The sequence below is a fragment of the Megalopta genalis genome, chromosome 4, assembly GCF_051020955.1.
Source record: "Megalopta genalis isolate 19385.01 chromosome 4, iyMegGena1_principal, whole genome shotgun sequence".
NCBI classification, from domain to species: Eukaryota; Metazoa; Arthropoda; class Insecta; order Hymenoptera; family Halictidae; genus Megalopta; species Megalopta genalis.
Window position 1 is genome coordinate 8,968,780 of NC_135016.1, and position 13,942 is coordinate 8,982,721.

The following is a 13,942-nucleotide window of genomic DNA, read 5'->3' on the forward strand; positions in this document are numbered from 1 at the left end:
ATATAATATAATATAATATAATATAATATAATATAATATAATATAATATAGTATAATAATAGTATAATATAGTATAATAATAGTATAATAGTATATATAATAGTGTAATAGTATAAATAATAGTATAATAGTACATATATGTAATAGTATAAATTCCCGTTTTTGGTCCACTTAATGCTTTTCTCGTTTTAAACAAAAGAAAAGCCACACTCTGAGTCGACGTGACAGGTATCGAGTTACTTTCTCCAACAAATGGAAGAAACAAATATTTGTCTAGTTTCAATATCGTGCAATTAATGCAGAAAAGAGTAATGAAGCCGATCACCGTGGTATGACTAATTGCTGTACCGTCGATTTGTTTTCGAGCATAAGCAACTTTACATTTGCCGAACGAGCCATCTTAAATTTTTGTATTCATTTTTAACAAAATAACCAAAATAAAAGAAGATCCTCGGTCCACATCCATCACCGCACTGATTCGATCTCGTCCCACTAATTACCAAGAACGAAACTTCGTTCGAGTAACATAAGCAGTTTAGAAAATAATGGCCGCAGTCGCCTCATTACCAGAACGGTGTGCGGCACTTTTGCACCGCACCGAAAGGCTAATTGCATCTCTAACTGCGCTCTCCGCAGGTGTTCTTTACTTACACCTAATACACCGGCACTTACCGGCGCGGCGGCGGCTACTTGTTCCCGGCAATTACTTTCTGGCCCGTGCACCCGAGCCCATTACACGGGATCCGAGCCGGTTCAGATCGATGGAGAGCAGCAGAGAGAGAACGCTTTTCACTTAGAACCATTTAAATACCGGGAGAGAGGATCGTCCCTATGGAAAGAAGGCAGGCTCTCGTCTTCTCGCCGCGGCGGACCGAATCCTTCGTTACCGGCGCACGTGAACGGTTCTTGAAAAGAGGCCTCGAACGAGGTCTCGCCTCGCTTCGGTAGGCCTATCACGTATCCACCCGGCAACAGCTTCACTCCGGCTCGTCCTCCCATTCATTCCGCTCCAACATGCTCATTCATCCCGGCGTATCGGGGCTTTAATGCACTTTTGACGGGCCATAGAGTCGCGTGCCGGAGTTCGCACCTGGACTTCCTTCACCTGGACGACAGACGCTGGTGTAAGAAGAGACCGATCTGCTAGTGTTCGGGACGCCTGCGATCTTTGTCAACGTGTTTCTTGGCGTCGTCCTAGGCGGCTATTCGGTCTTACTGTTTGCTCTGCTATTCGATAGCTGCGGTCGACGTTTGCTCAGCTTCGATAAACTTCTCCGGGACTGATCCCATTCGATGGGGGTTCATCCTTCTCGATTCGTCTCTTAAATCTATCGCGGCTAGTTTTCCTCGGATTTCGAAGACAGACGTTATCGTTTCATTGATCTGCACGTGATAATGGCTAGACTGCGGATTTATGTGCGAAATAAAAATTGGCTATATATATATATATATAATGTGAATATAATAAAATGATTGATAACAAAAATAAACGTCTACGCAGCTCAAGAATCTTGCACTTAACGCAGTCAATTTTTATTTCGCACATAAATATATATATATATATACTAAAATGATAATAATATATATATATAGTTTAGTATTTTGTTTGAATATTTTTACTGTTCTTCGGCTCGATCTACCCATTTTTATTATAATTTTATAAAAACCCGCAGTCTAATAACGACTGTAGATTTTATGGGAAATTATGTTGTAGGCGATTTTCTTCAGTACAGAATTTTTATTGGAATTGTCGGTTCAAAATTTTGCGGTTCAGTATCACGTTTATGCTAGACTATAGACACGCGAAGTTTTTAGGTTGTACAAAGAATTTTGTAGGATTCAATTTTAGGTTATATTGTGTGTGTGAGTAGAGATTTCAGAGTTCTACGTCACAGTGCTTTATAAAACCTCTTAATTTTTTGCAGACCGTTAAATAGTGCTCAATCTCCATTGCCGTATACATATCACTGTTTAACATTGTGTACTTTACCCAATATTCAAATTTGTGTACACAGCGCTAGCCCATTAACGCGTTTGTGCCGCGTCAGTCACGTATGGGTGACACTAATTTGTAACTGGTTTTCGAAATTCATTTTCGTTGTAATATATTGAACAATCTGAATGTTACTAGGATTTTTAGAACATGCAAAAGTTGAACTTTACTAGGTTTCTTACTTGTTTCGATTTCATTGATCGAAATTAACGTGTTAACGTGTCATAACTTGGTAATAAAAATTTACATTGAGAAGCGTTTAGAGAAATTTTAATCTCTCTATGAGAACTCTTTGGATAAACTTTCTTGTTATATACATTTATTATTACTATTATATTACTATAATTATGTATATATTATATTATTACATTATTATACTATTATATTATATTGTATTATATTGTATTATATTATATTATATTGTATTATATTGTATTATATTATATTATATTATATTATATTATATTATATTATATTATATTATATTATATTATATTATATTATATTATTACATTATTACACTATTATATTATTACATTATTACATTATTACACTATTATATTATTATATTATTATATTATTACGTTATTACACTATTATATTATTATATTATTATACTATTGCATTATTACATTATTATATTATTTATAATTATATTTATTATATGATTATTATTGAAATCGTTTGAAACTTGAATGAATCCAATCTTATTATTGTTACTAAACAATCTGTATTTGTCACAATTTAGAATTCTGTGATATTAGGATTAAAGATTTGCCTCGTTTGCACGTCTATATGAAGTATATAAATTTCTCTAGAAGTAAATTTCGTAATCCACTCGAACGGAATTATTATTAAAAGCTTAACTTCACCCTGAAGAATCGCTAGGAGCCAATTCTACCGTATCTACCAAACGAATCGAAATTGATCGAAGACGCTTCCAGTGAAACTATTTCGACTCGCTATCGCGGAACGAATTTTTAATGAGAAGTGACGCGGTAGATTAAGCGGAATGGCGTGGAATTCGAGGATTCCCGGCATAGAGATTACTCTTCCGGAAAGCAATTACGCTCGCGTGCGGCGAGCGTTGACGAAGATTTACTCGAGGGTAGATTTTGAAAAATCGCCGCGGAAAACAGAATCGCACACTTTCTCGAGCCTTTAATTGGGCATTTAGGTTGGCCGGGATCGCAGCCATTGTCGAGGCCGGCGTGCCGCGCCGCGGCGGCATCGGAGAAATCCACGTCCCCTCCGACGATCGACGGGACCGCTTTTTATTCATCGCGCGGATTCCCTCGATCATCGGGGACCCGTCTCTCCCGGAGACTAGTTTATACGTCGTATAACTGTAACTCTACGGCAATTTAAAGCCCGGTTGAAATTCAATGGAGTTCCTAATAAAATCGCGACCTGTCCCGTTCCGGCTCGGTCCCGATGACGTACGACGGCGTCATGTGAACTCGGCGACGAATCGCTGGCACTACTCGCGACGACTGAAATCTTTGTGCTTGCACCTTGGAATACTTGAAGTAATTTCAGTATATAATCGGTATTTTTTAAGCAATTTGAGAAGTGTCGATGCAGAAATGAATTTCCAGAAAGTAAGCATTGGACTATGACGATTGGACTGCGAGTTTATGGCACTTGCGAAATGTAATGATAACGTGAAACACGAAATTGTAAGAATGAGAATATAATTATAGTGATTTCGCATCGTTGAAATTTTGAGAAGGATATATAAATTGTTATTCGACTTCTGTTTCTTGAAATAAATGAGATGATTTTTATTTTGAATGAAGATCCATTGTCTAATGATGATTAATGCGAACACTAGAATGACATGCTAATTAGAATATCATGTTTTCGTGAATAAATATATATTGTATATATTTTAGTGACATTTCAATCTTGCACCAACAGATCATCCCTAGTAACATTATTTAATCATTTTGTTTCGGATTATTGTTTTCTCGATTCGATTTTTCTTAGTATAGTGCAACAATTACAAATTCTGCATATACATTATTATTACAAATATATATTATAATATATATATATAATTAATATTATATATTAATATTATTTATAATTAATATATATATTATATTATAATATATATGTATATAATTAATATAATATATATAATATATAATATATATTATTATTACAAATTCTGCATATACACAAAGCATATACATTGTTATTTGACGATCTAATTTCTGTTATTTAATAAAAATTTGAACACGTTTTACTAAAGTCTATACAAAATCTGACGTGTCTAGAAGAATTACTTAAAAAAATGTGTTACTTATAAAAAATCGCTAATTATTAAAGATCCTACTCGTTTATACGTTGATCAGACAGATCCATCGTTCCATTACTATTTCGAACCCTCGCAGACAATCGCCCTCCGCTTCCTCGTACAACAAAAATGCGAACCCACATAAATCTCCGAAGTAAAATCACGATTAATTGCGCGATGTCTGCGTAATTCAGCCGAATTAGACCGCGATAAATCACGGGACATTAATGAAGACATTAACAGCCGGATTGACAGGACATTCGGTTTTACGAGGCTGCATTGGGAATAATGTATCGGTGTGCGCGCCGCGTTACCGAGAAAATCGGCGTCAATTGTCGCTCTCGAACAATTACTCGGGCCGTCTCGAGAAAGGAAAACCGTGATTGCCGTTAGAGCCCGGCCGTCCCACGCGAGATTTAATTCTTTCGCGACCCACGCCGCCGTCGGCCACGGTCAAAATAGACGTGACTGTAAGCGACCGTCATGGCTGCCGTGCTCGGCTCGTCTAGCCGGCTTCGTGAATAGCAGCATGGTTAGTGGAAGCGGCCGGACCCCGCGGTGGTGCACGCTTGTTTATTGAGCGTGTTTCCCGATTATGAGCGCAGTGTCGCGGAGTCGGAACGCGCCGATAAAGAAGCAGGATCCCAGGGAACGCGGATAACATCCGCCCACGAGTGGTGAATCAATAACAGACCCGGCCAAGATAGTAAATAGCGAATTGTGGAGCCACGGGGTCCCATGGAAATTCTGCGCGAAAGGCTAACAGAGCAATCTCTGGGAACCGACTGGAATCCTGTCCCCGGTTTACCTTGTGCACGAGGATGCTTATTTTCTTATTTTATGTTTGTTGGTTTCGATAGCAGGAAATAGAGGAAACTGGCGAAACATTCTCTGACAACGACGAATGCTTCGCGAATTAATTATTGCGTTTGTTCGGAAAGCAATTTCGTTTTCTTAGCAACCGAGATCGCCAGTTTTTGAATCAGTCAAATTTATTCTAAACTGCATTCTGCGACTGCACTCTAAACTGACCCCGTGCAATTGCTTTTACAGATTGACCCTTGTTTGTTGCTGTTGTTGCTGTTTGGTGCCATTTTACGTATACTGTACGAAGTTTTAAATGAATCGAATCTTACCATTTTTGTAAAACGATATTAAAAATATTATACATAATAATGTTATAAAGCAGTTTTGAATGAATCGAATTTTATCATTTATCTAAAACGATATTCAAAATATTATACGTAACAATATTATAAAACTGTTTTGAATAGATCGAATTTTACCATTTTTATAAAACAATATACATAATTACATTTAGTACTAAGGATTCGAGATAATCATCATTACACTTTGCACCTAAATGATTGAATCAGTATCATTAAAAATCATTTGCTTGGAAGAGTACGAAGCAGACAACTGTCTAACAGTTTTCTAACAATGAAATTAAACCGAAAATTAACTGACAACAGTAAAAAGCATAGCTCGTACAACAAATTCACGAGTCCGCCAGTCGAATCTAAGATCGCATGAATGAAGCCAAGGTCGCGCAACGGAAACGGCAACTCCAAATGGTTACGAATTCGGCGGCGACCGACGTAGTACTACTAATTATACAATACTCCGCGTGAGACTATCGGATGCCTGAATAAATAATTAAAATGGTCCGCGACAGTGTGGCAGCCGGGGCGAGGAAAACGATGCGCAGGTTGGGGTCAACGAACGGTCGCCGCCGCGTTAGATCATCGCGCTAGATCGCCACGTTTGGGCCTAGCCAGAGACAATCAAGCAATCAATGTCAGGGGCCAACCCTTTCGCGACGAAACGGTTCGTTTCCGTTCGCATCGGCTACGGCATCGCATGCCAATCAGTATTATTTGCGTGTCCGATAAAAGAAACAGTTACGCGGCGCATAGTTCGATCTATCGCGCGCGCGCGCGCGCGCACGTAGATCGCGATTTACGGACGGCATTCGCGCTGGCTTGTTTTCACGCTTTGTTCGAATTCGATTCGATCCACTTCCCGACAGCCTACTTTCACGCTCGGTGTGACTGCGTTCGGAATGAGATGCAGATGGGAAGAAATCCTGGAATTGAGCCGTCAACGGGAGCGCGAGGATCACGCCTTCTGTTCGTCCTGCAATAATAGGCTGGAAGATGATAGGGAACGTCAGGTGGTTCTCGAGCTTCGAGATTTATTCGATCGATCAATAGCCTTTTCGCTGGACCGTGGATCCGCGGGGCGGAATGGAAATTGTCTGCTGCGGGTGTCACAGCAGATAACAAACATTTATTTAATGTAATGCGAGGATAATTTATACGATGTAATCATTGAATATAGAACAATAAATGTATAATAAATGTATTATTATAAATAATAATAAATGTATAAAAACATACAATCCACGAATCATTGACGATGAGGCAATAAGCTCTGCATTATAAAACTCGTAACTAAACTGCGGATCTTTATGCAAAATAAAAATTGTCTGCATCGAGCAGAGCTGGGGAAAAATAAATTTCTGAAACAGTAAATAGCAGTAAATAATTTGGCAAATAAACTTTCAAGCTTCACCTGCTCCTTCTTTCATTATGAAATCCGCAGTTTTCTTGTTATTTTATCTACAATTTAAACACATATTGCAATCTCCATCTTATTCCTACGTGGAATATAAATTGCTTTGTTAATATATAAAGCTAAAAACATATACTTCCCCACAAAATGACTTATGTCTCCATGGCAAGAGCCTTATCATATTGATTTGATGCGTGTCGAGATCAATGACACTTTCGATGGATCCTGTTGCCATTTTCGGAAGAAAAGAAGATCACGTGAGCTGAAAATAGCCAAAGTTCCAGGAAAAGCATTTATTTCCGGACACGGTCGGTCGGTCGGCGAGCAGAATCCACTATTTACTCACGATGATGAACATCTCCTAAAAGTGGAGCAGCACCCTCGAGGGTTCACGCCTACCTCAGGACAACTGATCTGTCAAGACCGCACACTGGATACACAAACTCGTTGTAACTGATTCATGAGTGAAGCCAAACAGAAAGCATTTCTGGAAATTAAAGCCCCCGACGCTCTCTGTTTCCTTTGGGAAAGCTCTGCTCGCGCAGCCAATGGGCAACGCATACATTGTGGGGAACCGAAATTTCGAACCGCATGGAACGGCTAATTACTAAATGGCTTTCTGCCCGGCCACTCGTCGCGAAGCCTTTCTAGCTTCCGGCTAATAAACTGGTAAATTGTAATTTACAACTATCGCGAGTTTAACGGGAACTCGGATTAATTCTCGTTCCAGCGTCGATGATTCAATTTTGATACGAACTTTGCCGGCAAATTGATGGAATTGAGAAAGATCGGCGTGATGGATCGGTGAATAATTAAATTTGCACGGGCACTGATATCAAACAGTGTCGTATTTTGCATGAAACGCGCTCCATTTTGTGTCGCATCGGTAAATTGAGGAATCTTTCATTATAGAACTAAACAATATATTGTGCAAATATATCATCGATCTTTTAATCTTCTGACTAAACAAGAGCGGTCATCCTTTTTAATCAGGTCCCAGAGAAACAACAGTAACTTTATAATAGTACAATATTTCTAATAAAAAATATCATGAAGCACTCCTCAAGATATATCCATTTAAATGCGCAAATGTGTTTCGAAAGCAGTCTTAAAAAATTCCGAAAAACCTCCTGTAATAAGCTAGTTTAATTTTACGAAATTTTATGGAGCTCGTCTTCGAAAGATCAACTATAACTCTGTAATTGATAAATGTATTTCAATAAAAAAAATTATAGAATACTCTGTAAAGCATACTATTTTAAGCACGAACAGATTTTCCGAAAGAAATCCTACAGTTTCTGGTAAAAAATTCCAAACTACCCCCTTGTTTAAGCTAGTCTGATTTTATGGAATTTTATGGAACTCGTTTCCGGAAGATCAACCATAACTCTGTAATTGATAAATGTATTCCAACAAAAAGAAATTACAGAATACTCTGTAAAGCATACTATTTTAAGCACGAACAGATTTCCCGAAAGTAATCCTACAGTTTCTGGGAGAAAGTTCCAAACTACCCCCTTGTTTAAGCTAGCCTGATTTTACGGAATTTTATTGGGTTTGTCTTAAGAAGATCAGCCACAACTTTGTAATGGATTTTCAATAAATTACAAGGTACTCTATAAAGTATACCTTTCTACACACAAAAAAGCATGTACTGAAATAAGTATGAATATTCTGAGGGGGGAAATTCCGGAGCATCCTCTTGAATAAGCTAGTCTGGTTTTATGACATTTTACGGATTACGGCCGGATCGTCCGCCGCGTCGATGCAACGGGTGGTAGAAACAAACGAGACACGCAGTGACTCATCCAGGATCCTCGTGAGTTCGGAGGACGCCTAGGCCCCAGGTAATTGGCCGCAAAACCGCGCCGGTAAGCAAGCACGGATCGCGGCTGAAGTTGACTCATCCGCGGCTGACACGCACGACCTGACCCTTTCAACGGCCACTCTCTCCGTTTTTGCCTTTTTTGTTGCTCCCCTCCTCTACTCTCTCTCTCTCTTTCTCTCTTTCTTTCTCTACATGCTGCCACGCCGACGCACAATGCCGCGGACCGGAAATGACGCGCGGAAAGGGATCGGGCCGTTTGCGGAAGGCTCGCGGAAAAATTGGCCGCGACATAATGCGGGAACCGTGGCCGCGGAACAATGCGACTGTAATTGGTCGTGATCGGTTTGATGGATCTTCCAGGAAAAGCGAGGATCGAGGGGCTGTCTGGGAGGGGCTAGATTGATCTGCGCGAAAGGTGGAGAAAAGACCCGTCCGAAACAGAGAAGTTTTCTGGATGTGAATGGACTTGGATCGCTGGCTTCCTTGATAGACAGCTGCATCATTTTGTCCCAAATGATTCGTTCATTCTTATTCGTCTCGATTTTGCACGCTGTTCGTTCATTATCTAAATTTCCAAACAGAGAATCTATGAATTTAATCATCCACCCTTTAACCGGATCCAATCATCTCCCGTACGCCAGAATAAAATTAGACTGTCCAATTAGATTCCATCTATTCCATTAGATTATCCAAGCGGATTGCCTCGAATTTAGTCTCAAAACTTGTGCAACTTCTTTGGAAAAATGTTTTCCTTTTTTAACTGAGAAAGGTATACTTTTTGGAGAACTTTGTTATTTCTTCGAAAAATATTTATCCGCTACAAAGTTGTCCAGCTGAATTAAGAAAGAAATTAGCTGAAGCCTAGGTGTCCTGCGAGCTCACGGGGATCCTGGATGAGTCACCGCGTGTCTCGTTCCTTTCCGCCACCCGGTGTATCGACGCGGTGGGCGCCCCGGCCGCGCTCGCCGCGCAAACAATAACGATAATGACTTAAACAGGCCCATCTGCCGGGGCCGGCGAAGGGTGCGGGTCCGATGGAAGTCGCCGTCGGAGACTTCAGACGATAATGGAAATCAATCTAGCCCCGTTGCACCTACGCGCGAACCGTGGACACGCAACGGTGCGCGCTCCGGCCCCGGGTCAATTGTTTCCGATGCAACGGCGAGAGTTTCGTCCAGCGAGCCGTTTTCACCGTGTTCGACAACACTGGCTATACGGCGCGACATGTGCTCCACCGACGCCATTTGCTCCGGCTATTAATGGATACAGAGCGGCGATGCTGTTAATTGAATGAATGGCTGCGCGGAACGAGGACATTGGGCAGCTCCGATGTTCCTCGCGTTCCAGAAGGGAGGTGACATTGACTGCTGGCGTCATTAATTTCACTTCTTCGCGGCTTTGTGAATGGTTTTTCATGGCTCCCGACCGCGGTCCGTGAGATGATCGTGGGCTGCGGCCGTGGCGAGCGTTATAAAGAAGCACGAAATGCAGTGAATTCTTCCTAATTGCTCAGCTAATCGCTCAGCTTAGAAACAAAAATGGACAATTTGGGAAGAGGAGGTGCGATTAGTCGAGCTTTCCAGCTCGATTCTTTATAGTTACCGATTGTCAACAGCTATAAAAACGAGCCTCGAATAATCGCATCTTCGCTTCACAAATTGTCCACTTTTATGCACAATTAGGGAGAATAGGACTAATTAGCACATTGTCTGCCAAGCCTATTTTGAAACGATCTGTTCTAGACACCAACGTTGCCTTTTCTAAGTTAACAATTAAATAATAATACTTAAGAAATAATAAATAAATCCTTTTTTTTTGTTACGAATGAATCTTTAATAGGTTTAACTCTTTAACGTAGAAATGTATTCATCTATATAATAAAATTCATTACAATTTATAATATTATCTATTTAACAAAGTTTCTACAGTTTGAAAACATTTATTAATTTATTAAATGAGTTTAGTATAATTTTCTGAGATTATATATATATATATAGCTAATTTTTTATCAAGAGATTCAGTATTTGACTGAGTAGCACGTGAACGATGTATCTTTTTTTAACGACAGAATTATTTAAGGTATACTATGAAATATTTCCTTCTTGTTCAATCGAAATCCGACACAAATGATTAGGTTGCATTATCTGTCGTGAGTACAGTAAAACCCTATTGTCTTCCTACACCGTTAAACATAGTTTTGGCCATTGTCGTTCAGCGATCGGAAACAAGCAAACGACTTCGCCGCTGCTCATCAAGAATTCAATTAAGTGCTCGAGCTAATCCGAAGAAAAGAGAGCCGTAAAAAGAGAGGACTTCCCGAGCTGACCTTGCCGTAGAGGAGAGGTAATCAACGTACAGCTCTCGTGGAACACATTACTCTTTCACGAGGCAGCTTTCAAGGGTGGAGAGCACTCGGTCGAGATTTCTAGTGCAACGTTGAAGAAACACACGTCCGGGGTAGCGCACAAAAGTCGAGTTTTTCACCGAGGCCGGCCATTTGTTTAGGCATTAGCGTAGCGCCCGTACCTAAAGTGCACCGAAGTTCCAGCTCCGGTTACGTTCATTAGCAGGTACTCGAAAGCCAAGCCGGGATGCCTTGTACTCCCGGCTTTTTCTTCCTTTTCAGTTCGCTCGCGGCCGAACGCGGACCGTTTCCCGGGCTGCCTTGGGCCGTTGCGCGTCCTCTCCTCGTTACCAACGGCCAGAAAGGTATTTGTTGTTCCGCATAATCGACACGCTCGATTCCCGCGGCTGAATCCGCCGGGACGCGGCGCGGAAACCGTCGCGTAAATGCGCCGCTCGCTCGCATTGCTCGCCGGGATTCGTTGCGGAGCACTCGCATCCGCTCCAGTCGGCTCGCATCTGCTCCAATGCGCTCCAGCCCGACGAGACCCGCTTCAGCTCGGTCTACTTTGCTCCCGCTGCCTACAATCCGCTCCAGTTCGCTGGAACATGCTCCAAAATCCGCCCTACACCGCGCCGATGCTCGCTCCTTACCGATTTACGAGACCAAAAAATCTGATCTCTCGGGATTTTGTTCTCTTGGAACCGCGAGACTTTATTCGACAGATGGCTGCGGCTTTGAAAGCGTGTATTTTGGAGAATATAATGCTTTTTGTTTTATTGCAATAATTTGATGTGTTGCAGAGTTATTGTTGATTTTTTGGAGACAAACTTCATGAAACTGCATCTAATTACACTATTTTATTCATGAGGATTTTTTGGAATTTTTATCTGGGAACATCTGGGACTTTTTTGGAAAAATGTCTTCGTGCTTAAAATAGTATAAATTAGAGGGTACTTTGTAATCGTTTTGTTGGACATTGTTTATCCAGAACTTCTGGAAGAGAACGTCATAAAATTCGATAAAATCAGACTAGCTTGTTCAAGAGGAACTCTTGGGTTTTTTTCTCAAAACCTGTAGAAATTTTTTGAGAAACTATTTTTGTGCTTGAAACTGTAAATTTTGCACAATATCTTCTCATTTTTGTATTGGAATATATTTTATACTATATATGTTATACAGTGATGGCTGATCTTCAGGAGGTTATGTTAGAAAGTGGTAACCATGTGGTAACCATAGCTGTTGGTTCATCAGAAAAAGAAAAAATCGATAACCATTGTATAATATACTAAATTGTGTCTCCTGGAATAAAAAGTTATTAACATATTAACATTGATTCGACACAAAATAGCACTACAGTAAATTCTTCCCAACTTTCCATCAGCTTGTAAACAAAAATGGACAATTTGGAAAGAAGAGATACGATTATTCGAGCCTTGCACCTCGTTTTATAATTGTTGACGATTGTCAACTATTTATGAACTGTAATATCAGTTATAATTAAAAATAAATTAAATAAAAAATGAAAGATCATTATGTATCAGCTATAATGAGCCGCGAGGCTCGAACAATCGTATCTCCTCTTCCCAAAATGTCCAATTTCATCCACAAGCTGAAGGAAAATTAGGGAGAATTTACTGTATTTAATAGCCACGCAGATGGATTTTCGAAAGAACCCAAAGCGCGAGAACGCCGCAACAAAAATCCGACAACAATTTTTCGACTCCTGAACCGCTCGTGCCCGCTCGAAAGAGCGAATTGGTTTTCACGCAACGGTGGGTGCAACGCCCAATAATTTACGATTTCTACGGAACAGGCCCCCGGTTAATTTCGACCCGAGCCCCGGCGCGAGGGGTTCCCGGTGGTAATCAGAAATCGTAATTTCCTCGGCGGTCTTTCCAAGAAAACTCGTCATCCGCCCTATCGAGGATTCCCCGCGTGTGAACGAGCGGGCAGCTTTTGTCCTTTGCGGAAACGCGTCGTCACTGGTAATTACGCGGACTGCCAGTCAGCCGTGACATCGACAGCCGACCCATTTTTAACGGGCCGCGCACGGCCGCCGGCCGCGGAGAAGAAATTCTTGGCGCTTTCGTAACGAGTTCCACCGTTCAAGATTTATGTTGCCCGAGCCGGCGGCATGCGGCTGCCGCTAAACAAGAGCGATACAATAAATGAAAAATGCCCGCGGAGCTCCCGGGGCTCCCGCAGAAATAATGCGGCGACTTCCTTTCACTTTTTCCGACGCTCAAGTATTTACGGCATAGGAGACGCGACGGGGTTCTGCGATTTTCCAGCAAAAAGCCCGCGCTCTTTCGGCCGGTTTCGATGCGACGGAACCTATACATATGTACCTAAGCTATACGGTCCAAGGGTGCAACCGATGGGGGACTGTTGGCTTTCGGTACAATGTAGGTACCTTGAAAAGGTGTACCAGCAAACGGCGACGCAGGTAACTTGGTACACGTGTGTACACACGTGTCCGCTAATGACTGCATATTGACTGCGAGCGGGGAAGCAAACCCGATGGACACGAATAACGAAGTATTGTGCTCCGGCCGAAATCCATTGTCGTCCCACGGATGCACTCTGACTCGTTTCGACACCTCGATCACTGCTGCCGATCACCGCACACTGCAACTGCGAACGAGACAGACTTTCGTTTTCCCATCTTGTTAACTCTTCGTGATCGAGGATGTAGGAAGCCGCTGCAATCGCACTGCAAAAAATTGTATACGTACACGAAACTTGCTAGGTTTCCGAATAATTTATGACGTAAAACATTGCTGAAACTTTTCATCATCTTCTACACATATTCTTTGTCGTTTCAAAATACTAAGACAATACATCTTTTTTATCTATAATAAAAATTGAATGGAATTTTTCTCATAATGGATCTGTATG